A 25,164-nucleotide genomic window follows, 5' to 3' on the forward strand; every position below is an offset into this window, starting at 1 on the left:
GTGATATTTTTAACATATAGATAGCTTCTATATGTTAGAAGATAGCTTCATTCGAAGAAAATGGAATGGTGGTCTCTCTTGGCAAGCTTATCAAAATATGCACAAGGTGGAGTGGTCAGAGGTACAAGGAAAAGAGGCAACCATGACAGAGAGTGAATTCTGGCTCTGCCACTTAATAGCTACATGATCTTGGGTAAAACCTTCAGCTTCTCCGAACTTCAGTTTCCTCATCAGAATAGAGATAATAACACCTACTACCTAAAACAATGCAAGTATTTAACACAGTACCTGGCATATAGTAGGCATTGATCTAACTGGTTCATCTCTTTTCTCAACATGCACAACAGTAGTATCAAGTTCTTCACCACACCTTTCTCCCTGTAGGTTGGTCACCTTTCTCCCTGCAGGTTGGGAGAGTCCTCAACAGGTGGTCACCTTTCTCCCTGCAGGTTGGGAGAGTCCTTAACAGGTGGTCACCTTTCTCCCTGCAGGTTGGGAGAGTCCTTTCTGCTTCTCAGCTAAGTGGGACCTTACGAGGAAGAGCTGAGTTATCTGAGGGATGCAGCATCTGGTCAAAGTGGAGGCAAAATCATGACTGTATTGTGCCAAACCAAAGACCTTCTGATGCTTACTTTCCTTATAAACCTGGGGAAAGGACAGTTGGGGACAGTTCATCATTTGCCTCTAATGCAACCTTTAAGGTACCTCAAGAGCATGGTACACAATTCCATTTTTGGAATTTTATATGGCAGAATAAATGCAACCTGTTCCCCTAAAATCCATCATCTTGATAATACATCCTTAAATCTCAGAATCAAATACTGTGAAAGGTTGGGCTGGTCCCATTTATCAGAGGCAGCGATCAATCCAAGTAGAATCTTAGAGAATCTCAGAGTCTATACTTTGGAACCTAATCCTAAAATTAAACATTTGATTATTTCCTAGAAAAAGAAAATGCCATGGAAGCTCCACCTGGTTGGGGTAAAAATGGCAATTGCCATCTAATCACAGGTAAATAATTTGCCATCACATTTCTCAGAATCTTTGTACTTATTTAAGTACGTGCTTAAGATAAGTGCAATTCAGGTCTGAATGTTTTTAGGTCCTTTGCTCCCTCTCCAAACATCCATCTTCTTCAGATGTTCTTCCCACCCAACCAAAGAAATAATATGTAGATGAGTGATAAACTGGCCCCGTTCTGTGCCCACTGAACAGGGAAAACACTGGGGGCAAAGGAAACCACCCTCTGAGGTTTTCCAGCAAACACACAGAGAGGCCAACAGATTGTTTGTAGCTGGGGCTGAGGCCTCAGATATGTTTAAGAAACAACAGAAAACATGAGTGACGAAAGGCCATGTGCACAAAGGCACGCAACAAGCACGGGCTACTAAGACCTCTGCAGCTTGAGCTGCAAGGGCGAGAAGCATCGATTTTTACTGGATAGGGCATATCAGGTTACAGGAATGCACACATTTAATTTTTATGAGACTGAAGGCTCACAGAAACGAAACACACACACAAAAAAAAACCCTACTTTACGACACATTAATAAAGCCAGTGAAGAGCCACTTTAAAATAAAGCAAAGAGAAATGGCTTGAGGGTGTCATCAAAAGGTCTTTGAAAATAACGCATACTGCCACCAGCCACTCTGACATGTTCTGTGACACTTTTAGCCTCCTGGACAGAGATGTGAGACCCAGGTCACATATTGAAATCCTCTTATGTAAATATGTATACATGGTATGACTCACCCCTGTCCGGTTTCTATAAAGAATATTTTTCAGTTTCTATGTAAGTCCAAGAGTCACCGATCTTCCAGCTCTGAGGCAAGAAGAGCAAGCAAGCACTGGCAGAAATGTGGTTTCATACCAGAGCATCTTCTCCCAGCCAAATGTAATTTACAGCTGAGTGTTTGGTTCATCTGTCACAGGAGAATTACACAACCCCACCACTTACCCTGAAAATAAATATGCGCTCCTCATTCAGGTAAATGAGATCGTTTCAGAAATAAATTGACTCCACCACTAAAACTTGCCTTTTGCAAAGAAAATAAATGTTTGCAATGTTTCTCCTGATGAAGATGATGCAGCTGACTCTTACATTTAAGAGGCTGGTTATATGGCCCTCATCATGCGAAGGCCAGCCCAGGAGAAGCTAGGGGCCACTGGAGCCGGAAACATCTGATAATAAGTCTGCTAAATCAACCCTCGGCTCTTATCAGCATGCAAAATCTCCCAGGCAAAAATGGAGGAGAAAAGGTCAAAATGCACATCTCCACTGACAATCATACATCTGGAAATAAAACAACCCTGCAAAATGACACTGAATTTTTACTAGCCCACACAAAGCTTTTAACTACCCACCCCCTCCTAGGGAGTTCCCTTCAGTTGAGCTTCACAACAACCTTGTAAATTAGAGAAGGTATCATTTTCCAGTTTATAGATTGGGAAACTCAGGCGGCATATAGTTCCAGAAGTGTCCGGAACTCAGAGCTAGTTATAGGTTGAGTCAGGGGAAAAAAGCCAGGTAGCTTAAGTGATAATTCCAGCATTCATGCAATCCCTCTCCTTTTAGAAGAGTTATAACACATAGTCCCTACTCTTAAGGTGGGTATGATCTAGTTAGAAAAATAAGACATTTACACACTAAATTAAACAATACCAGTCAAGAAAAATCACCAATGCTACATATGTATTCTTTTAACTATTGTCAACTCAGAGTTACATTCATTCTATGAATTTATGGAACTGACAACTTTTTTCTTTTTTGAGACAGAGTCTCTCTCTCTCTCTCTCACCTGGGCTAGAGTGCTGTGGCATCAGACTAGCTCACAGCAATCTCAAACTCCTGGACTCAAGCAATCCTCCTGCCTCAGCCTCCTGAGTAGCTGGGACTATAGGCACGAGCCACCATGCCCCGCTAATTTTTTGTTTCTATTTTTAGTTGTCTGGCTAATCTTTTCTCTACTTTTTTTTCAGTAGAGATGGGGTCTTGCTCTTGCTCAGGCTGGTCTGGAACTCCTGACCTCAAATAATCCACCCGCCTCAGCATGATTCTTAATAAATTCACACCCAGTTCCAAACTTAAAACTACATAATAAAAGTCAGGGCCATTGTTCAGAACATGTCATTTGTTAAATTATTTATATCCAAGAGTCTTTTTTTGCTGAATAACTATTAATAGGTAAACTGTAAGTGTCTTAGGTATAATTATTTACCAGTAAACTAACCACCCCAGATGGTATGACTCACATAGAAGGAAAAAGAAGTGAATATGGTTTAAAAACCAACTGTCTCAAATATTTAGCTATTTTATTATTGAGTTAAAATGACCTGTAGATATAAAAATTTTACAATTTCTTTTTGCATTGCCTCTTCTTGCAATCCAACATTTTTAAATACTTTCAAAAACTGTTACATTTCTTTATTTGAAAGAACTTACTTAGCATGGGGTAAAAAGAAACATAAACAAGCTATGAAGACAATAGGCAAAAACATCTCTCCAAATAACTGGATCTGGGTGTTGAATTTTGGCATTCAATTAAAATTCTATAAAAGAAATGAAGAAAGTAATGATCTAATCATTATAATAATTAGTACTTATATTTTCAGAGTCTCTAAGAATAATTAATTAGTGCATACCTTTGAGGTATTATTATCTCCATTATAAAATGGGGCAGCGGAGATGGAGCCGAGATGAACGGAGTTGCCTCTGGCTACAGGCAGAAGTAGAGAGTGGAATGTCAGATACCTGGAATTCCTGAGCCCGGCTGCCTCCTAACTAAGCCTGCTCACTCCAAGCTAGTAGCATCAAGAACATCATTCGTTAAGTGGCATAAACAAGAAGCTGTCCTTTTTCTCTCATCAACTATTCCTCTCCACTGGTGCTACTCACTCTCTTCAGTTCTCATATGAGATTCTTTTCAGACAGTGATTTCGCTGGCAGGTTGCCACCTAAAAGTGGAGTTGAGTAAAATGAGATAAGTAGAAGTCTGGATCTTTCAAAAAAATTTTATTACAGTAGAAGGAGGAGAAACAGAAAAATATAAGGAAGATGAATACAACGGAAGCTAGAATAAGCAGAAGTGGCATTATTCTAAAAGCAAACTGTGTCTACATATTCACAGACTCATAAGTCCACCAGGAATTAAGAACCACAAGAAATTTTTTTGTGTATCTTTCTATACCAAAGTATAGGGCTATATTTGTGCTTCTAAATTTTGAAGATAAAAGTGAATATCCTTCTTCCCATATTAAAAAAGTGAAATATTAGCACTCCAAGAGAAAAAAAAACAAAAGGCATAGACACACACGAACAGACAATTCACAAATCGCCAGCAAACAAATGGAAATGACGTTCAACTCCCCTTCGAGTCAAATAAAAACAAATTAAAACAATTTTTGACCTAATAAATTGTGAAAATATTTCTTTTTAATGACAATGCCCAAATCTTGGCTGGAGATGCCATAGGCACAACTGCATAGCCTTGATGTGTATGAGGCAATCAGTATAAGCTGTTTTAAAAGCAATTTAGCAAAATGTATCAAAATCCACTTGGGACAATTCCTTTGGAAAAATAAGAGATGCAAACAAAGGGTTATATGCGTGAAGGGTCATCACAATATTATTCGTTACCAGAGAAAAAATCAAAATAAACTATCCATCCAATAATAAGCAAAATGGTTTAAGTAAATTATAACAACTAGAAGATTATGAGGCTATCAAAATCATGTTTTCGAAACATAAATTAGGATCTTGGAGAGATGTTCACAAAATAATGCTAAGTAGAAAAAAATCCAAACAAACACAAAACTGCAAATATTCTATAAAATATAGCTAGACGATATGGATAGATAAGGACATAGATGCTATGAAGGATTATATATTAAAATCACCAACAGTGATTATCTTTGGCTAGAATTTTCATCTTTACATTTTTCTGTATTTCCTACAATGAGTATTTCTGTATTTCCTACAATGAGTATTTCTTCTTTACATTTTTCTGTATTTCCTACAATAAGTCAGAAAACAGTAACTTTATCTTTAAAATTTGAAAATAAGAAAGTGAAGGACTCCCTGAACTTGAGATATAGTTATCATTTTTTTCGGTATTTTTGTTCAAGCCAGCTAAAATTCTTTTCTTGACTCAGAAGGGGACATCCCAGCAAGTAGACCTCAAGATCAGGATTGGTTTATTTCCACTGTTAAGACTGTAGAACTTTCCTTTTTCCACTTACTCTGGAAAAAAGAGATGCCTTGTTTTTTCTCGTCAGGGTATTTTCTTCACAAGGTCAGCTTCAGAGGAAATGTGGAGGAAAGAGAAGCTACCAAGACCACTAATATTAAATTGTGTGCTCTCATTTTAAAATCCCAGATGAGCACTGCGTGCCTGCCAGCTTGCAAAAGAGCCACAGGACTGCGTACAAGCAATGGCTATAAATGACACAACCGAAAAATGATTGCCGCTTGTTTGAGAAAATATGCACAGAATATGCCAAAAGATTCCTACACTGGGTAGTTTTCTGAATGAATTTCTCGTAAGTTCTGTCACATGAAACTAATGTAATACTAGGAATCCCTGGGATACAAGGACCTCATTCCAGATGCATCTACCACATTGCCTTTGCCCTTGCTGGTCGAAACACACAACCCTTCAACTCTGTGTAAGACACATTGCATAATTATAACAACCTATTATAAAGTTTCAGTGCTTGTTTTATCTTAATTCTGACATTTTCTTTTTTGGTGTTGTTGTCAGGCTTATATCAAGAGAAAATTTAGCCCCCTAAATTAGAAGGGTGAAATCTTAGGTTGTATGAGGATGGAGGATACTCAGAACTAGAAATAATTAATCAAGATTTATTCTCAAAGAGAATGACAATTATCTCAGCTACATCAATCATAATAGCCACTCATAATTTATATAGCATTTTTTTTTCACTCTGGTCTTGCTCTGTCACCCAGGCTGGAGTGCAGTGGCCTGATAATAGCTCATTGTAGCTTCAAACTCCTGGGCTCAAGTGATTCTCCTACTTCAGCCTCCTAAGTAGTTGGGACTACAGGCGTTTGCCACCACAACCAGCTAATTTTTTTAAATTTTTTGTAGAGATGGGATCCCACTATGTTGCCCAGGCTGATCTCAAACTCTTGGCCTCAAGTGATCCTCCTGCCTCGGCCCCCCAAAGTCCTGGGATTATAGGTGTGAGCCACCGTGCCTGGTCTACATAGAATTTTAAAACCCAAGTGGTGTTTTCACATTCATGGCAATTTACGCCTCTTGAAAAGGCTTTGAAGTGTATATTATTATCGTCTCCATCTTACACATGGAGGGACTGAGACTCAGTAGATCGAATAAGCTCCATGAAGGCAAAGACCTTCTCTCTTGTCCCCTGTCTAGCACTGTAAATGCTCCATACTTATTTCTTGAGTGGCAGTCTCTCACAGCAATGTCATCTATAAACATGGGGACTTTTTCATGAATTCCCCAACCGACATTTATTTACATTAATTCATCGATCAGTCAATCAACAATCAATCTCTCTATGTATGTGTGTAACACACAATTCTGTATTATTGGAACCAGTGTATGTGTTTCCCAATAACGCAGCACCTCTGAAAGCTCACTCTAGCTTTTTTAAAGACAGTAAAAACACCATTCCCTAACTCAATCCTGTTATTCACATAATGACCACACCACACCACCAAAGACAGAGACCTAGAGCTCTTTTGTGAGCTAACAACCCTTTCGTGGTAAATCAAATCTCTTTCCTTCAGTATCATTCCCTATAATGTCCCAGGATGAGACTGGAGGCAACAGACCTTCAAAGAGCCACCAAGGGCAGTCATCAACCAGCTCAGATCCCCTCATCCCACTCAATGTCACCACCCCTTCCCTGCCACCTGGCCTCTCTCACCCTGAAAAACATGGCAAGTAGTAAGTAACAGGTCTTGTCAAAGGTCACTATAAAATAACCTCAAACGCTGTTAGATCAAAGTGTCCATAGAAATGCCACACAGTTGCTTATAAAGAAACAGGAGGTGGGGGGATTTCGATTAGAAAAAATATATAAGCCTTAAATCCCTTTTCGTTTTAAAGTTTCAGTCAAGTGCTTACTCAGTCTTCAGCCACAATCCATTCTCTCCTCACAGATTACCTAATAAAGAAAAGGGTTGGTTGGCCGGGCAGTGGCTCACACCTGTAATCCTAGCACTCTGGGAGGCTGAGGCGGGAGATTGCTTGAGCTCAGGAGTTTGAGACCAACTGGAGCAAGAGCGAGACCCCATCTCTACTAAAAATAGAAAGAAATTAGCCAAACAACTAAAAATAGAAAAAATTAGCAGGTCACAGTGGTGCGTGCCTGTAGTCCCAGCTACCCAGGAGGCTGAGGCAGGAGGATCGCTTGAGCCCTAGAGTTTGAGGTTGCTGTGAGCTAGGCTGACGCCACAGCACTCTAGCCCAGGCAAGAGAGTGAGACTCTGTCTCAAAAAAAAAAAATGTTTGTTTAGAGAGGCATGTGGAGCCGTTAAATAATCAATTATCTACCTTTTAAGAAGATAAGAATATCAGTAGGTGTGATTACTCTTGGAATTGTATGATTACAAGTAAAAGGTGTGCAATCATCATGTACAAAGTATTACTTTAATAACAGTCATCCATTCATTCAGCAAATATTAAAGAAGTATCTGACATGTGCCAGAACCAGATGTTCAGAAAATAGTGATGAACAAAACATGCTTGATCCCCGATATTTCAGAATTTCAGTTCTAGTGGGACATGTAGATTTTAAATTTTTTTAATTAAGCATCACACAAAGGAATGTATTGACAATGCTATGAAGGAAAACTGGGGACAAATGTAGACTGGGAAATCAGGGAAAAGCTGCAACTCAGACCCTTCCCTGAACTCCTCACTCAGCATCTCATGTCTACTGGACATCTCCTCGCCCGTGATGCGCCCAAGACAGCACTCCTGGTCTCTCTCCCCCGCTACACCTGTTCCACCTGCCACCTTCCCCATCTCAGTGGACGCAACTCCATCCTTCCAGAGCCTCAGGTCAAAAACCTTAACATCTTCCCTGCCTTTTCTGCTTACCCTCACATCTAATCCATCGGCAAGTCCTGTTAGTTTTGCCTTCACAATAAGCCAGAATCCAACTCCTTCTCGACACCTCTCCCACAATCATCCCATCTCTTGCCTTGGGTTATTTGTCTTCATATTATGATGTGCTTCTAAAGTGCAGAATTTTGTCTTCCTTATTTTCATTGTGCAAAATAGAGGTAGCACATGGTATAGGCATAAATTGTCCATCAACAACCAGAAAATCAGAACTTTTTTCTTACGGCATTGAAATATCTAAATACAACCTAGTATGTGTGTGTGTGTGTTTACGGGAACTGGTAGTTTTTGTCCTTGTCAGTAAATATTAGCACATTAAAAAAATATTTGTTAAGCCTGCCAGGGTGACAGATTATAGTCATATTTATTAATAATTCTTCCTTCTCAAGGTTGAATGTTGGTATTTCCCTTTCAGCATTGCTCTTTTACAAACCCTGGAGACAAATTCAAGGACAAATTAAGGTCAATGCCCACAATAGCAAATCATTAGTGAGTGCGACATGTATGTATCTATTTTTAAGGGTAGCCTTATTTCACTGTGTTTTGCTGGTTTTGTTCATACCTGGTAATATGTGGACCCCCATCTCTGAAGATTTGTTCCAAGTTCTTGTGGGGGTCCATCAGAGGTTTATTTTTAGCACATGCTAAGTAATGTCTGGTTATAATCCGCATCACCTTCAATCTGCCAGTCTTTTTTATTTTTTGACAGAGTCTCACTCTGTTGCCTAGGCTAGAGTGCTATGGCGTCAGCGTAGCTCACAGGAACCTCAACTCCTGGGCTCAAGCGATCCTTCTGCCTCAGCCTCCCAAGTAGCTGGGACTATAAGCATGCGCCACCATGCCTGGCTGATTTTTTCTATATATTTTTAGTTAGCCAATTAATTTCTTTCTATTTTTAGTAGAGACGGGGTCTCGCTCTTGCACAGTTTAGTCTCGAACTCCTGACCTTGAGCAATTCTCTCGCCTCAGCCTCCCAGAGTGCTGGAATTACAGGCGTGAGCCACCACGCCCGGCCCAATCTGCCAGTTCTTATAGGGTCCCACTGCTACTTGACCTGGGTGCTGCCCCAATATGACTGGCGTCCTTACAAAAAGAAGAGCTTGGAGCCAGATACACAAAGGGAAGACCATTGAAGATACAGATAGGATGGCCATCTTCAAGCCAGGTAGAGAGGCCTGGAAGAGATTCTCCCTCACAGCCTTCAGAAGGAACCAGTCCTGCCAGTACTTTGATTTCTCACTTTTAGCCTCCAGAACTGTGAGAGAATAAATTTCTGTTGTTTAAGCCACCCAGTTCATGCTACCTTGTTATAGCAGCCTCAGGAACCTAATATACCTTGCCCTGCCTTGGACCTCCCTGAAGGCCAGAGCTGTGGCTGCCTTGGGAGTAGAGGGCTGGGGGGCCTCTCTCCCTGACTTGTGGGGGCTACTTTCTGATAGAAGTTACCAGACCCATACTGCCATGCAACCCGGTGAATGCACTGGGGCTTTCAGTCATAGCAGCTCTTTGAGTTTTTGTTCACAGTTACTTTCTATTCTCTTCTGAGGATGTAGACATGAGCCCAATGGGGCACTGGGCCAGAACCCCTTCCCTTTTCCAACACCAAAAGAATGATCCGGACTTTGTCATGGGGTCAGGCTTGTCCTGACTCCATCTTCCCCTAGAATGAGTATCTCCCTCTCCCTTTCCCTCATCTTCCAGTTAATTAATCCTTGGCCATACTGATCTTACCTCTTCCCTGGCTTTTGATTCTGGCACAATCATAGGCTGAGCCCCTGTCACCTCTTACCTGGGCAACCACAATAGCCCCCAACTGGGATTTTTGCCTCCAGATTTGCACCCCCTAACCTCCTCCTGAAATACTAAATTGCAGGGACTTATTGATGTCTCTGCTCACAGTAAGTTTCTCTGTGAGGAGAGGGACTCTCTTTGATTTTGATCATGTATCCCTACTACCTGGCACATAATAGATGCTCAGTAAATAGTTAACCACTTTGGTACCAGCATCGACTATAGTCGATAACCACAGATGAATGTGCACAGCGACTCTAGCCAACAGCCATGATATGACTTTTCTAATTTTTCATTTGTCAAAATAAAATTGTGAGCATTTAAAAATAATGTAATAAAAACATGTATGTATATGTTACCTATTCTGATTTGCATTACAAGTAAAGCTGCCTGTAACGTAAAACAAGCTTTCAGTGCTTTAAAGCTTTCCCCATCACACAAGGACTATGAGTGCCGGCTGTGGGCAAGGTTTCGAGGCCGGTGAGCGCCTGTACCGAAGTGGTTAATGAAGGAAGGGAGGGAGGAGGGAAGGAAACTTAGGCTCAAGCCTAATATCAAGGACTCTGATATTCTGAATGAAAGAGAGCTTCTTAGTTTATGTATGTCTGTTGCTACTTAGTAACCAAAGGCACACTTGATTCCATAGGTATGTGTCGCTAGCAGGAAGGAACAGAGATGAAGGACAAAAAGGAGCAGGAGAGAGGGAAGGAGGCAGGGAAAGACACCTGAACTCCAGTTGTATGTCTGGCACTTGCTTTAGCTGGCCCTCCGCATGCCACGTAAGCCCTGTGATTCTTGGTTTCTTCATCCATCAAATGGGAACGATAATATCTGTCCTATATATTCCACTGTGTTGTCACATTATCCTAATAAGATAGTTTCTATGAAATTACTTTGAAAAATCCTAAAGACGTAAAGCGTCATTAATCAGTGGTTGTCTCGGTGTAGGCTACTGAGCAAACAGGCAGTAACCCTCACAGGGAAACATGCAGGACGGTCCAACTAATGCTAATGGTCATTCCTGATTACTCACGTTAGCATTTCATTAACTCGATTTTCTTTTTTAGCGTAATACATACAATGTATTCACAAACACATGTAGTTTGAACTCATATTCAGTCACGGCGATTTTGGGTTTGTGTCCATGTCACTACAGCGTTGATAAAGTGTCTCAAGAATCACCATGGACTTTTCATTCTGAAGTCCATGGCTTCTAGGTCCGTGAACCTTTTCATGAACATCAGCCTATGTGAAACACCTGAAAACTGGCTCCCAGCCTTCATCCAATTGTTTAAAAGGTCCATAATCCAAAAAAAGCCAGGAGCAACTGGCCCAGCCCTCCTTCTCACTGCTTCTAGAAACTCTTCTTATATTAGTTCTGACACTCCATGAGCGACTCTGGGGAGGCCACTGATTTCTGAGATAGTCCTTCCCATTGATGTTTGGGTCCACTTGTTTCAAAATTCTTCCCTTTATGAAGCCAAAGTAGCAAACACAGCAAGCCCATCCCTTTACATAGCAAACCCTCTTCTTCCTCCCCTCCTCCACTTCTCAATGTTTTTCTCTGAAGCACAGAGAATAGTATGCTCCTTGTCCGCAGAATCTCCCTGGATGTTATGCACAAGTCTGAGCCCCCTCCTTTCCAAGTCAAATGTCTCTAATTTCCCCTACCTATGATCTGCTTCCAGAACTTTCAACTCCCAGATTGTCCTGCACTAAACAACTTCTCACTGGTCAGTGTCACTGTGAAGCACGGGTTTATATTCTCTTACTTGAACTACAGGGCTGCTTTACTAGACTTTTTCGTTGCTCTCACTTGAGTATATCCCTGTGCTAAGAAAGGCAATCAAGTAAATCCAAAAAGAATGCTCAAATAAGGCCAACTGGTTGTGTTTTCAAATGAAATGGTATAGCTTTCTATACCCAGGGCTCACCCAGATCCAAGTCAATCCCGAGAAAAGAGGCCCCAGATTCTCCTGTGTGTAGAATCACATCACACGCACAAACACACACGCACATACACACACACACACACACACGTCACCTCTCTGCATTAGCCCAACATGCAAAACTCCTCCTTAGATTTTTCAACCTTACCATTATGACACTAAAACCACTGCACCTAAGTTGAAACAAATGGTCTGTGCATTCATTTTCCCATCTGAGGAATGGGTACAAACAAACCTTATTCCTTTTGTTTATAACTGTGGTAAAATATACATAACATAAAATGTACTACTTTAACCATTTTTAAGTGTATAGTTCAGAGTTCTTATGGATATTCACACTGTTGTGCAACCATTCTCCAGAATCTTCTATTTTTAGAGCAAGTATTAAATAACTAAAATTATGTAAAGGAGTATAATACTTCCTAAATAGATCTTCTAAAATATTTGCTTAATGTCAAATAAAAATAACATATTCACATGACTTACTCTTACAGCCTTCCTTTATAGGTACAACAGTGTTTGTGCTTAAAAAAATTTCTGGCCAGGCGCGATGGCTCACACTTGTAATCCTAGCACATTGGGAGGCCTAGGTGGGTGGATCATTTGAGCTCAGGAGCTCAAGACTAGCTCAAGCAAGAGCAAGACCCCGTCGTCTCCACCAAAAATAGAAAAAATTAGCTGGGCATGGTGGTGCATGCCTATAGTCCCCGCTACTTGGGAGGCTGAGGCAAAAGGAGCCCAGGAGATTGAGGTTGCTGTGAGCTAGGCTGACACCATGGTACTCTAGCTGGTAGCCAGGGCAAGAGAGTGAGACTCTGTCTCAAAAAAAAAGAAAAAAAATTCCAGGAAAGGATAAAAAGGAACCTTGGGTTCAAGAGTTAACCTGTCTGTCTTAAGAATGTCCCTTCCAACGAGTATGTCAAGTAATTATGAGTAATTTTTTTCTCCCTGATTTTTGTCAGTGCTTGAAGCACATGAAAAAAAAATTGTACTTTGCCAGTGCTGCCTTCATCCAATAAGCAGACATCACTGTTTTGTTTTGGTTTTTTTTAATGTTTTGAATGGTTTGGAGATTAGCACGGGTATTTAGCAAAAAGCACATTTTCAAATTACACGCTGCTTCATAGTGCCAAAACACTATGCACCATCATCTTTGATGACGTCAACATAGCACAGCCCTAAAAATGGTGGTTGTTAGTCATCTGGCTTTGTGAAATTAGAAGACAAAATTGTAAACAGTGTGTGCTTAGATAGGCCTCATTAGAAAAAAAAAAGCATCTTAAATATAGTTTCAATTTTTTTTTAATCTAACAATATCTTTAAATCAACAATACATATATTTGAATCAATGTTACACATAGATACTTGGCCCAAAGGAGTAACAATTTATCCATGGGCATACTAAAAAAGCTGATAAGCATATTTGCAAATATATACCTTAGTAAAATTCTGGTCCTCATTGGCCCAGGTTTTTATTTATATACATATTTATATATAAGCATAACTACCATAACCAGGTATGTGTGGATGTTAAAATTGCTTTAATTTCAGCATAATGCTTAGAAAATAATCCAAAATAATTGCTCCTTGGCATTGGTCACAAATTGCACTATTTATCATGGCTTTTACTCTCACTGAAGATGCAGAAGCACAGACAGAAACTGCAAAAGGCCAGGTCCAACCTATCGTCATTTGGGGGAGAAAACAAAACCCAAATACTCAAAAGCAGATGGCTCCAGACCAAGTATAGAGACAGTACACTGGCATAGGAAAGGCTAAAGTGTTTTATAAAAGATAGTTCAGGAGCTATGGCTAGACTCCATCTTGCTCAACAAATGAATACCTAAAGCCCTTCACCTTCAATCCTCAAAACAGACGAGCAATTTACATCATTAATCCCATTGTCTCTCCACATGGTCCTTTTAACAGTCAATCTCAAAGTAGCCTGAGAGAAAGTTTCCCCAGATACCACCAGAAACACAGGTTTGCAACAGATGTATCCGTGCAACTTTTAAAGTAGATCCAATGTTAAGAAGTTAATATACTTTTATGTATTTGTTAATCAATCCAACTATGTGTAGCCTGAAGCAGGGGAGCAAGAGCTGTTAGCAAGGAAACCATTTAAGTGCAAATAATGCATGGGAAAGCATTGGAAAGAAAGTTGTTTATAAATCCAAAGACAAACGCAACAGTACAAACAATTGGAAAAGCCCCACCTGGAAGCAACCCAGAGTAGTGCTTGTATTTAGATTACATGGCACTAATAAACGTGAGCCTTTTTCTCATACTGACCACCCATCCAATCAATGAGCAAGATGCCTACTCTTGTCAATCTCTTGTTTTCTGCATCTATAATATGGAGAGTAGGGCTATGTGATAGTAAATGGAGGCTAAAATTCTTCCAATGAATGACATTACAGAAAACACAAATGTTATCGCCACAAAATGTAGTAAAACATGTCATTTATTTTTTACCTAAAACTGGTTTAAAGTCATGTTTTAAAAGCACATGGTCAAATAGACATGCATTTGGAAATAGATGGCTCTGCAGGGGATAAAGAGAGAGGGTCAGGGTGGAATGACTCATGAATTCGGGAATGCAGAGGCTCTCGGCAGCACGAAATCACAACCACACCAAGGTCTCTCCTTCCCTCCACAAGCAATGCTGTTTCTGGACAATGCAAGGAGATGTGTAAGGAGTTTAGAAATTATTATTTTTTATTTCATGGTTCTTTACATCCTTTAGTGAATGAATAGACTAATATATTGTAAAAAACAACATTAAAATAAAACATTCTGGTATGCCGATTCAGGAAATACTGATCCTTCTAATATTTTACAAGGTGACAAAATAGAACGAATACCTTAAGTCTAGAGGGTTATAACTAATATCTTGACATGAGCAAGTTTGGTCCAGGCAGTGACACGAAGCTTGTTAATAGCTTGGAGGGAAGAAATTCTAGGGGATCCAGATGTCTTGAATGGAATAAGATTTCCCCTCCTAAAACAACTAAAAGCAAGTAGTATCTGGGGCAAAGATGTAAGCTGGCAAAATACTGTAACTAAAAAAAGGTGGATATCTTGACCTTTTCCAAAATAGAGGGTTTCTCCGAGGCTGCATGTAAATCAAATCCTAAATTAGGATTTCTAGGGACGCAGACCATTTAAAACATCCATATTTGAAATCCATTAATATACAAAACAGAGCTCATGTGTGGTACAGAAAACTATCTTCTAAATTATTCATTCTGTAAATTTTAATTTTTATCAGTTATATTTTCTTAAATATGTTTTGCAGGGGGCAGCATGCCTATAACAACCGTTTGCTGCCCTTGAACTCTGAATGAACGCTTTACTGCAATCCCTTTCCTTAAATAGAATCATAGAATATTAGAGGAGAAGATTCCTTAGAGATCATTTAGAACTACAGTTCTCAACCTTTGCTACACAGTAGAAACGCTTGTAGAACTTTTAAAATATACAGAGGCCCAGGCCTTCACTCCAAACCAATTAAATCAGAATCTCGGGGTAGAGGAATATCGGTATTTTTTATAAGCTCCACAGGTGGTGGGATTAAGAACCATTGACACAAACTTGCATTGTCTGATAACCATAGTCACTGGCCACACGTGGGTATTGAGCACTTGACATGTGTCTAGTTCAAACTGAGATATACTATAGTTGTAAAATAGACACCAGATTTCAAGGATTTAGTACCACAAAAAAAAAAAAGGAAGAAAAGAAAAGAAAAAAGGATAAAAGAATGTAAAGTATCTCATTAATATTTTTAGATTGATTATATGTTGAAATTATAATATTTCGAATACATCAGGTTAAATAAAATATGCCATTAAAATTAACTCCATCTGTTTCTTTTCACCTTTTTAATGTGGCTAATAGAATATTTAAAATTACATATGTGGCTCCCACTATTGGACAGTGCTGGTTGAGCCCAATACTCTTTTACTACAAATAAAGAAACTGAGGCAGAGAAGCACAATGGCAGCTCTTTGGGGATGAATTCCCTCTTCCAGTCTTAGGCTTTTCCTGTTGTCATGAATCATACTGTCACAGAACCAATGGCGGAGCCTGTTAAGCCATCAGCTGGATTTCAAACTCTCTTTCTCTCAATTGTCTCACTAATTGTTTCTTCCAAGTTTTAATATTTAAAAAATCTATTTTGCTTATGGAAAACGCCACTTCTCTGTTGTGCATACATTTGTGATTTATTATTGCAGGGTTATTCATAAAAGCAGGGTAGCTGGAATGGATATTAAAAAATAAATCGAGGCAACACAAGGAAAGTGCAGAGAATGGAAGAAGAGAATGTTATACCATGTTGTAGTTTAGAAAATGACCCTGGATGCCCACAGCCTTCTAAGAGCCATCTTCAACACAGCATAATTCGCTGCTCAGAAGCTTGAGCCTATAATATTGTTTTTCCTCCTAGGAGTCAATGATTTTCTGGACAACATGGTCATTGCAGTGAGGCAAAGCAGGCTCTTCATAATGGGGCATGACATCATAGTGAGGTACCCTGGTGGAAATGGACTTTATCCTCAATGTGTTCTACCTTCTGATGCATGGATTATTACTACCTAGCCATTCAGAAACCAAACTTACTTAAAGAAGAAAATCTTGTTTTGATAAAGTGTTACAGTCCTACCAGATCTAGCAAGTGGAAATTAAATGTATTTCTTCTAATAATCAGCTAATTCAAACAAAAACAAAGATTTTTTTGTTGTTGTTGCACGTGTTTTCCCCCTTGGGAAGCAAGGAGAGAGATAATTGCATAAAACTGGCTGAAATGTGTTATATTTGAGAAATCATTTCTGCAACACAGGAGCTCCTCAGTGTAATAAAAGAATAAAAGAGACCTGAATTCTGATACAAAACCTTTATGCAAAGAGCTGGAAAGGAAACCTATGGGTCAGGCCAAACAACACATACAGTAGATGCATTCAAGACTTCTATTTAGATATTCTTGTTTCCCATCCTAAATACAGCATAGCCTAAATATCATCTTAAATCAAATGCTTGGAGCTCTGGAGCCCTCTATGTTGCATGCACGATTTTTATTAGCTATTAGTCAAGTTTTACCAGTCAAACCTCAAAGAGCATACTTCCAGACTCAACTCATTCCTTACCAACTCCAAACACTCTCATATACAACAACCTGGAAAGATAATATATTACAGACAGTTCCTGGGCAAAAGTACATCTGCTAGAAAGAACATAGCACTTTGTTGCTCTATTTGACAAAAAGAAAGATTATTTACTTTAACTTTAAATAATTTCTTGGATCCCTTCCTCAAACATAATAAAAAAAAAAAGACAGGAAATAAAGAATGTTACTACCTTGTTCTGAGACAGTCTTTTAGAGCATTTTTAGTTTTGCCTGGCTTTTACTCTCAAATGGAATCTGGCTGGTGTAGTTTTATAAGGGCATGCCTAATAATGATGACGGAGAAGAAGAATTTAAGTTAAAATCCATTAAGGAAGCCCATATTAGAAAAATTAACATTGCAGACATTAAATAAGAATAAATAGAATAAATAGAAACTACAGTTTATTTGGTCAAGACATTCATTCAAAAAGAGCTGACAAAAATTTGACTTTGAAAGGTTAGCAGTCAAAAAGGCTTGGAAAGAGCCAAGTGCCCAAAGCCAACGGTTATGCTCCATTCATGACAAGGGCACTTATGGCAGCCTGGCTCATGGTAAAAGCACCAGACCTGGAGGCAGAGATCGGGCTTCTCGGCGTGGTTTGGCAGCCGTTAGCTCTGCACGTGGGTGAGCCAGGGGACACCACCAGACCTTGGGTTCTTCTCTGTGAAATGAAGTTGGGCTATCAGTAGGAGAAATGGTATCGTTTTCTCTCCCAGCTTCCAGCATCTGCATAGAGTGACTGATTAAGTGACTGATTCTGATCTATTTCTCAGGAAAAAGGGGAGGACAGTAGAGTGAACTTAGAAGAAAGAAATATCGAAATGTCAATGTAACATATATTCAGGAATTTATCCTAAACTTTGTTTTATTAATACTTTGAAAGTCCCAGAGTCCCAAATAAGAGCTGAGAAACTTGTACTCACATCTCTGGAAGAGTGTTATCACTACCTGGAAATTTCTAAAAGCCTTCTCTCTCTCTCTCTCTCTCTCTCTCTCTCTTTTTTGAATTTTCTTATGTTAAATCCATGATTTGTGATTCCCAACAATGGAATACTAATGGATGCTCAAAAAACACTAATTGCCCATTTTTTTCCTAATTACAAAATGTAATAACTCTTTAGTGAAAACATTAAACATGATGTCATTTTTAAAGTGCCAGACTTTCAATTTAAAGCATTGCCACGAAATAGATGGCTTATTTAGTTTACAAATAGCAACACAAAAAGGTTCTTCTGTGTCTTTAAGTCTGCTTAGCATTTCTGAAAGTGCTTCTTTCTCACACTTAAATATTGGAGACTACTGCCCCCCGGTTTATTACCTTATCTCAACTGTATAATTTTCTTAAATAGAATTCAGAGGAATAGTCATAGATTTAAATTTTTAAACACTAATTTATAAAAGCATTGGTTGATTCCCATAAAACAGCTGGTAGTCAAACTGGACAAGATAATGAATTGACTGAGATCATTGTTCCATCTTCATCCAAGAAAGCTGCCTCTAAAAAAAGATCTTAAATTGCTGTAGAAATCCAATTTGTAAGAGGCAAAAGAAGCATATAGATGGGAGACACCAGCCATGATCACATTAATTTTGTGACTAACGGCATTGCTTTGAAGTAAAGAAGAAAAAAAGAAAAGATGACAAAAATAATAAGTCCACTCCAATCCCAATTTTAATCTAACAACCCAGCCAGAAGAAAACCAACTACAAATACGAAGCTCACGTCCTGGGGTTCAAGTGAACATCACACCCCCGCAAAATAATTTCCAGCTTAATCAGGAGCAAACTCCAATGCTAAGGAAATACTACAAGATACTGATGCATCATTGCTAAAAAATAAATTATAGTAAGAAATCAGGAGACTGGGAACTTGACGTCAGGTACAAATAGCCATAGAAACTCCATGATTAATTGGTTTTGAATATGCAGGTGTGGGAAACAGTTCAACATACTAGAATTGAAAAGCTACACGGGAAAAGTCTCTGACAGACTACCATTTGTTTAATCGCCAAAAAAGCTGCAACATAACAAAACATAGAAATAAAGGCATGGTTTCCACTTTTTTTGTGGGAATGTTCCAATAAACTATCTGCTCAGGTATAAAAACTATATAAGGTCACTACTGACTTCTAATTGATAGACAATTTATGGATGTCCACAATTTGCATTCAAAAACAGTTGACTTGGAGGTATTATCAATTGAGCAAACATGTTTACTCTGGGTAAAGTTAAAAAATAAAAATCGCTACGAATCAGTAAGGATTTTAAAATAACACAGCTATATAAAATGCTATAAGCAAAGGAAAATGAGAAAAATCTATGGGGACACACAAGTGAGTTATTTTATTGTTTTCTTTTTAAGTTTTAAAACTAAAGTAATAGCTGATATTCAACAGCATGCTTCTTCAGGGGTATAAACACCTAGGTTTGGATGTGGGAAAATGGTTTTATTGTTCTGCTTTTAATTTTTAGGTTTCTTTTTAAAGAATTCTTTTCTTATTGAAACTTAAATACTTATTGAAGTGATTCATGAAGGCTCGTGGAAAGGGGAAAGCTTACCTGACACACTAATTAACATGTTTCATAGCTTCCCCACTATGCAGTTCACATGCTCATGAACATATTTCACCCCGGAAATAATGGTCTTATTCACAAAACACACACACACACTTCCACATAAAACTCTACAAGTCCTAGGCAACGTTAAAATTCCATGCAAAATCAGAATTCCATTTCTGAATTCTACCTATGAAAATACAAGAGTGGTCCCAAGTGCAAAGTTCTCTCTCTGCTTAATAAGCATAATAAACATCATCTTACCATTATCTGTAGAATAAAAGCAGCAACGTGTTGCTTCCTGCAGTCACCAAATCAAGTTTTTTCTTCCTTTCTCTCTAGTAACTTCTTTTTCACCAGCAATATTAGGAAGAAAATAAACCTTTGAGTATTTGCCTCAATATTTCAGATCAGAAGATTGTGAAACTAGTTCTTAGCAAAAAAAAAAAAAAAAAAAAAAAAAGAATAGGTCTGGTATTTCACAACTACTTCTACAACCCAGAGGTACCTCCTGGATTCTCGTTCCTCCTTTCCTCCTTTGTTCTCTAAGTTTCTTTTAGTAATGAGACTAAGTTTTCCAGTAGCCTTGAACTCCCTAGATCTAACTGACATGGAAAATGTGACTAAAAATTTGAAGAACTGTCTAGCCTCCAACCCTACACAGAATCAACTTTGTTGTGTTGAAGAACACCTCACAAGCAGCTACATGCTCAGTTTATACTCCTGCACTACGCCACAGCACAGAACACCAAATAACAGTGCGCCATCTAGTTAGCAAGCTGCAATCTCCATCCTAGAAGGGGGGACACTTTCAAACCCTGGGAGTTAAGAACTTGTCAGGGGCTCAACTGCTCTAAAGGTCCAATTGTTTATTTAAATAAAAAAAAAAATATCGCTACTGAGATAATCCACATCTAGTGGATATGGGAAAATTTAGGTTATAATGGCACTACAAACTTTTACATCTAACTTTGATTTACAAGATAAAAGCAAGTTTTAAATTAAAAGGGCTTTCTGTTAATAGAGCTTATTATTCTGAAGACGGGAATGATTTTCTTCGAAAGTTGTCCCTGGGTGCATGCCTATTATCTTTGCTTTTCCCCTTCCACTAATGAGCATTTATCTAAAGAGCCTGTTAATCCTCTGATGTGTGCTTCTGGTCAGAGGTAACAGTTTGAATAAAACCACTAATCACTGATCACTAAATCACTGATCATTAATCACACTCTCCAGTGCCCGTGACCAGGCCATTTTTTCCTTAAGGTCTATGCATCACAAACAAGAAGTTCAACATTCTTGGTGCACATGTATTGTGTGGGGGTTATACTACTGCATCTCTAGATGTGAATAAATAATAAATACTGCCACAAACTTGGGGGAAGGATGTCAATTAGACCCCAGAGAGGAGTTTCACAAATGCCTACCCTACAGCATGGCTTTCACTTTGAAGAAAGTAGATCTGATTATAACAAAACATGTGTTCTTCAAGAAATTCCCACATATTCAGAATATAAATTTACCTTTATTTTTCACCAACTGCAAATCAGACAGCACTCAAATCCCCTGTCCCCCTCCATTCAAAACTCTATTAATAAAATTTTTATTTAAATTCTGCTGCACACTTCCTTCCCTCCTCCCCCCCCCCCATCCAAAAAAGTTCTTTTAACTTTGATGCCTTAAACAAGTCAGACACAGGGATTTTATTGCAACTGCCAGATACGGAGATTCTGACTCCATTCAATGATTTATGTATTTAACTTCCTCTTTATATATAGAAACTTAAGGTTAAGAGCTAGAAAGTAACACACACGCACCAATGCGCTGTGTGGTATTTTAGGTTCCACGACTCGCATTCCCTCACTTTGGGAATGAAACGTTTCATCTCGGTCCTTTCAGCTAAACTCGATTTAGTCAGCAACCTCACTTCTCCACTCTCGCCCCCCTCCCCCTTCGGCTGCGGGGCTCCAGGCAGGCGCAGTGCAAAGTTAAGTACTTTGTTTGCAAGTGGGTGTGTTGCTTTCCTAAGTCACCACCGCGCGCGGACACAGTAGGATCATAGCGCTGCTAAACGTTTCCTGGGATGCCCTTTCTGTCGGGGCTTAGCCTTGTCGTCCTGGAGAAGAGGGCTTGCTGGTGCCTTTCTTAAGTAATAGAAAAGGGCAGATCGTGTGCCGATCAGGTACTGAGGTCCCCTCAGACACCAGGAGCTCTTACCCACGCTCCGGGGACAGAGCTCGCCCTGGGGAGAGCCGTGAAAGGCGGGGGCGGAGCTAGAGCGATAACGGTGCGGGCGGGGGAGGGGCGGGGGAGGGGCGGGGGAGGAGGGGGCGGGGACCGGGGCGACAGAGATGCCCAGGGAGCCGGCGGTTGCACGAGGGCGTGGGGGTCGGGTGGGGGGGCCGGTGGAAAGCAGAGTTGCTTTGTCAGCGTTCTCGGCTACTGAACCCTTGAGTATCTGAAGCCGTGAATCAAACACTTACTGGCCTGCAGAATGACGTAATGGACCTGTATCCAGCCTTTATTCCTTGACACATGTCAGAGAAGGAGGGAAAAATAAAATTCAAACACACTCTGCAGACTCTGACAAGGACGTGCACAAGCAGCCCACTCCAGTTCCCGGCCTTGAACAAGAAGCATCAAGTGGGGTTGTCACCCGTTCAGGGCAAGTGGCGGGGGAGGGGGGGTGCGGTGGACAAGGAGGGCTTTATCTACCAGGCACCCCCTGGAAATAAATCGATGGCAAAGAGGAAGCGGGGTGCAGCCGCTGGGGGAAAACATCTCCTCGGCTCCTTCGCGTCTTGCCCCTCTAAGAACTTCGCGGAAAGTTTGAACGGCTCCGTGGAGACTCTGCCGCAGAGGAAGGCTCCGCCGCCGGGTCCCGGGAAGGGCCTGGGTGCCGCTGCGGCTCCAGCGCGAGCTGTCACTTGGGGCAGCGGCGGGGAAGAGGTAGTGATGCCAGCGAGGCAGGATCCGAGGCAGGAGGCGGCTGGAGAAGGGAACGCGAGCAGAAAGAGCCCCGCCACTCTCCAGCCTGGAGCGCCGGGAGCGACAGCCAAGTGCCCTCCGAGGGCGACGTGCCCTCCCCGGGCGAGCGCGCGCCCACCAGCTGCGGCGGCCAGCCCTGCGGGAGAGGCGGCCCGGGCAGGCTCGGCACCCCGGAGAGGGCGAGCCCCTGCGCGCTCGCCCGTGCGCCCGCTGGGTGACCCGGCATCCTCGCCGCGCCCGCTGCAAGTTTGCAAACTTTCTCCGGGGGTTCCGCCGCATCGCCGGGAAGCTGGGGACGCAGCGGGGGCAGTGCTCCTGTCTCTCCGTCTCCGCTGCCGCCGCCGCCGCTTGACCGCACTTCTGTAGGGTTCCGCACCTTGCCAGGTCTCTGGAGGCAAACACACACCCCCGATTCATAACTGCTCCCCGCGTCAGGGAAACTCACGCGCGCTCCCACACACGCACGCACGCCGGCGGACACGGCGCTCGCTCCACGTTAGCATCCCTCCAGTCGCGCGGCGCGGCGGCCACCGAGACGCGCTCCGGGACTGACACGGCGTGGGGTCTCTGGGGTGGCCTTGGGACACAGCAGAATTCCACAGTCCACCAGCAGTTGGGGCCGGACTTCGCTCTGGTCCGCCAAAATGTTTACAAACACAGATCACCCTCCAAAAAAAATGCATCGCATCTTCCCTACTCCTTGCCCTGTGACCTGCCCACTGGACCAAGTAACCTCGCGGCCGCCGCCGAGAACCAACCCCTGCAAACAAGTACGCTCCCGAGACGGCTCCCGCGGCAAGTGCAACAAAAGTGGCTAAATGCAAAAGCCCCAGAAGTGGCCCAGCCGTATTTTTAGGAACTTACCAAACAAGTGTGGAGAAGGCAAGAGCGGAGCCCGGGTGAAGGGACCACGTTGGACTGAGCAAAGATTACAATACATTCTATTTAGAGTGCATTACATCACCCCCCCGGTGACGTCACGTGGGATTCCTGAACTTCTAAATCATTGCGGTCCGCGGGGGAGGGAGGGAGAGGGGCGGGGCCGGCGCGTCGAGGGGGCAGGCCCCGCCCAGACCCCGCCCCGGCCCCGCCCCGCCAGCAGACCCTGGTGCACCCGCCCGGGAGCGGCGGCGGCGGGGGCGACCGCGCAAGCAACAGCTTGCAGAGCCCAGCGCCGTGTGACACCGCTCCCTGACATTAGCGGTGTGAGTCAGCTTGGAAACAATCCTCAGGGTTTCAGACAGGACCACGGAGGAGCCGCGGACATGGGCTCTTCTTCGGAGAGGGCCTGGATGGGTTTGAAAGGTGTAGAGTTGGGGGGCCAGGGGAGAGGTGGGGAGGGAGACGGTGAAAGCTGCGGGGAGAGACTTTCTGCAAACAGAAATGCGGGACGCTCCTCCCCACCCCACCCCGCCCCCACCACCAGAAGGTGTCCAGCTCCTTTCTGCCTGCGACAGTCGTGACCTCATTACAGTGTTCCCTGCATCCTGGCTTCGCGGAGCACTCACTTGTCAACCCTTCTTCTCCGCCCCCACCTCACCTCACCTCCGAGGAAATAACTTCCTTACGGTGCACGCTCACGTGAAACACACAGCCCCCGCCCGTTCCCAGACCCCCGCTCCAAGTGTCTGAGAAGCTGGAGGGAGAGCTGCGCCTAAGGAGAAAGGTGAATCACAGCTAGAGCCAAGTGATGAGCCTGATTTAGACTCGGCGTCAGAGCCGAAAGGGCCCTTGGCTATCACTTCCAGAGCCTCCTCCGGTAACTGGCCCCGGCTCACCGGCTGGGAAGTGGCAGAGCCAGGGCCAGAACGCCAGATCCGGGCGCCTGATCTGCCGCGGGAAAGGAGCCTGGCGTCTTCAGCTTTGGCTGACCACCACCGCCATCACCACCCCCCAAGATGAATTTCCCTTCAGAGGGTCTCCCAGTGAGTAGGATTCAAAGGGAAGGCGTAGGCTAAATTCCAGCCCGATTCTAGAACTAGCCCACTGTCATCTTTGCAGCAGCTCGTGCTTTTTACAAAGCTCGTCGTACAACCACGACAACAAGTTGATATGCTAAGGAGAAGTAGGACAGGTGTTATAGTTATCCCATTTTACAGGTGTGTTAAGGAGGACTCCAGAAGGTTAGGGGCTGGCCTGGGATCACTTGATAAACAAGGGGTGGCATGGGACCACCCCAACCCCTGTTTTCAACCCCAAATCCTAGTTGGGCTCCTGTATAGAACCTGGGGTGAGCATCCCCTCCTTGTGGATTCTATGTGGTTAGAACCTCTACTAAGAACATACTGGCTGGGAGTTGGGGCTTTGCTTAGGGACCGTTTTAGCCCTCATTGACGAATAATAATCATTCCTGACATTTATGTAACATCTGACATTTATATATTACTTCTCATCTCCACTCATCACAACTGTGACTGTGCAGTTTGCCAGAGAATCATGACTGGACTGGCTAGAAATCGTAGCCCTTTGCCTGGATTGTCACATAACTTCTGAGCTGGCTTTGACATACTAACTGGAAAGGCTTTGTATTTTCTTTCTGTTTTTAAGTGTTCAAATGTTCCCTCCCCTTTAGTGTTCCTTGAAACCTCACAGCCTTAC

The 25,164-nt window shown here is 42.0% G+C and overlaps 1 protein-coding gene across 1 annotated transcript in view; it reads right to left on the reverse strand.

Annotated features, from left to right (window-relative positions):
- The window catches only part of CREB5 (cAMP responsive element binding protein 5), a 550,201-nt gene that overhangs the window by 369,294 nt on the left and 155,743 nt on the right, over positions 1 to 25,164 (reverse strand). Inside the window, exon 2 of the mRNA XM_076006338.1 lies at positions 23,431 to 23,486. The gene's annotated coding sequence lies outside the window, so the exon portion shown is untranslated. The remainder of the gene's footprint in view (positions 1 to 23,430; positions 23,487 to 25,164) is intronic.

The sequence above is a fragment of the Microcebus murinus genome, chromosome 9 (genome assembly GCF_040939455.1).
Source record: "Microcebus murinus isolate Inina chromosome 9, M.murinus_Inina_mat1.0, whole genome shotgun sequence".
Taxonomy (NCBI): Eukaryota; Metazoa; Chordata; class Mammalia; order Primates; family Cheirogaleidae; genus Microcebus; species Microcebus murinus.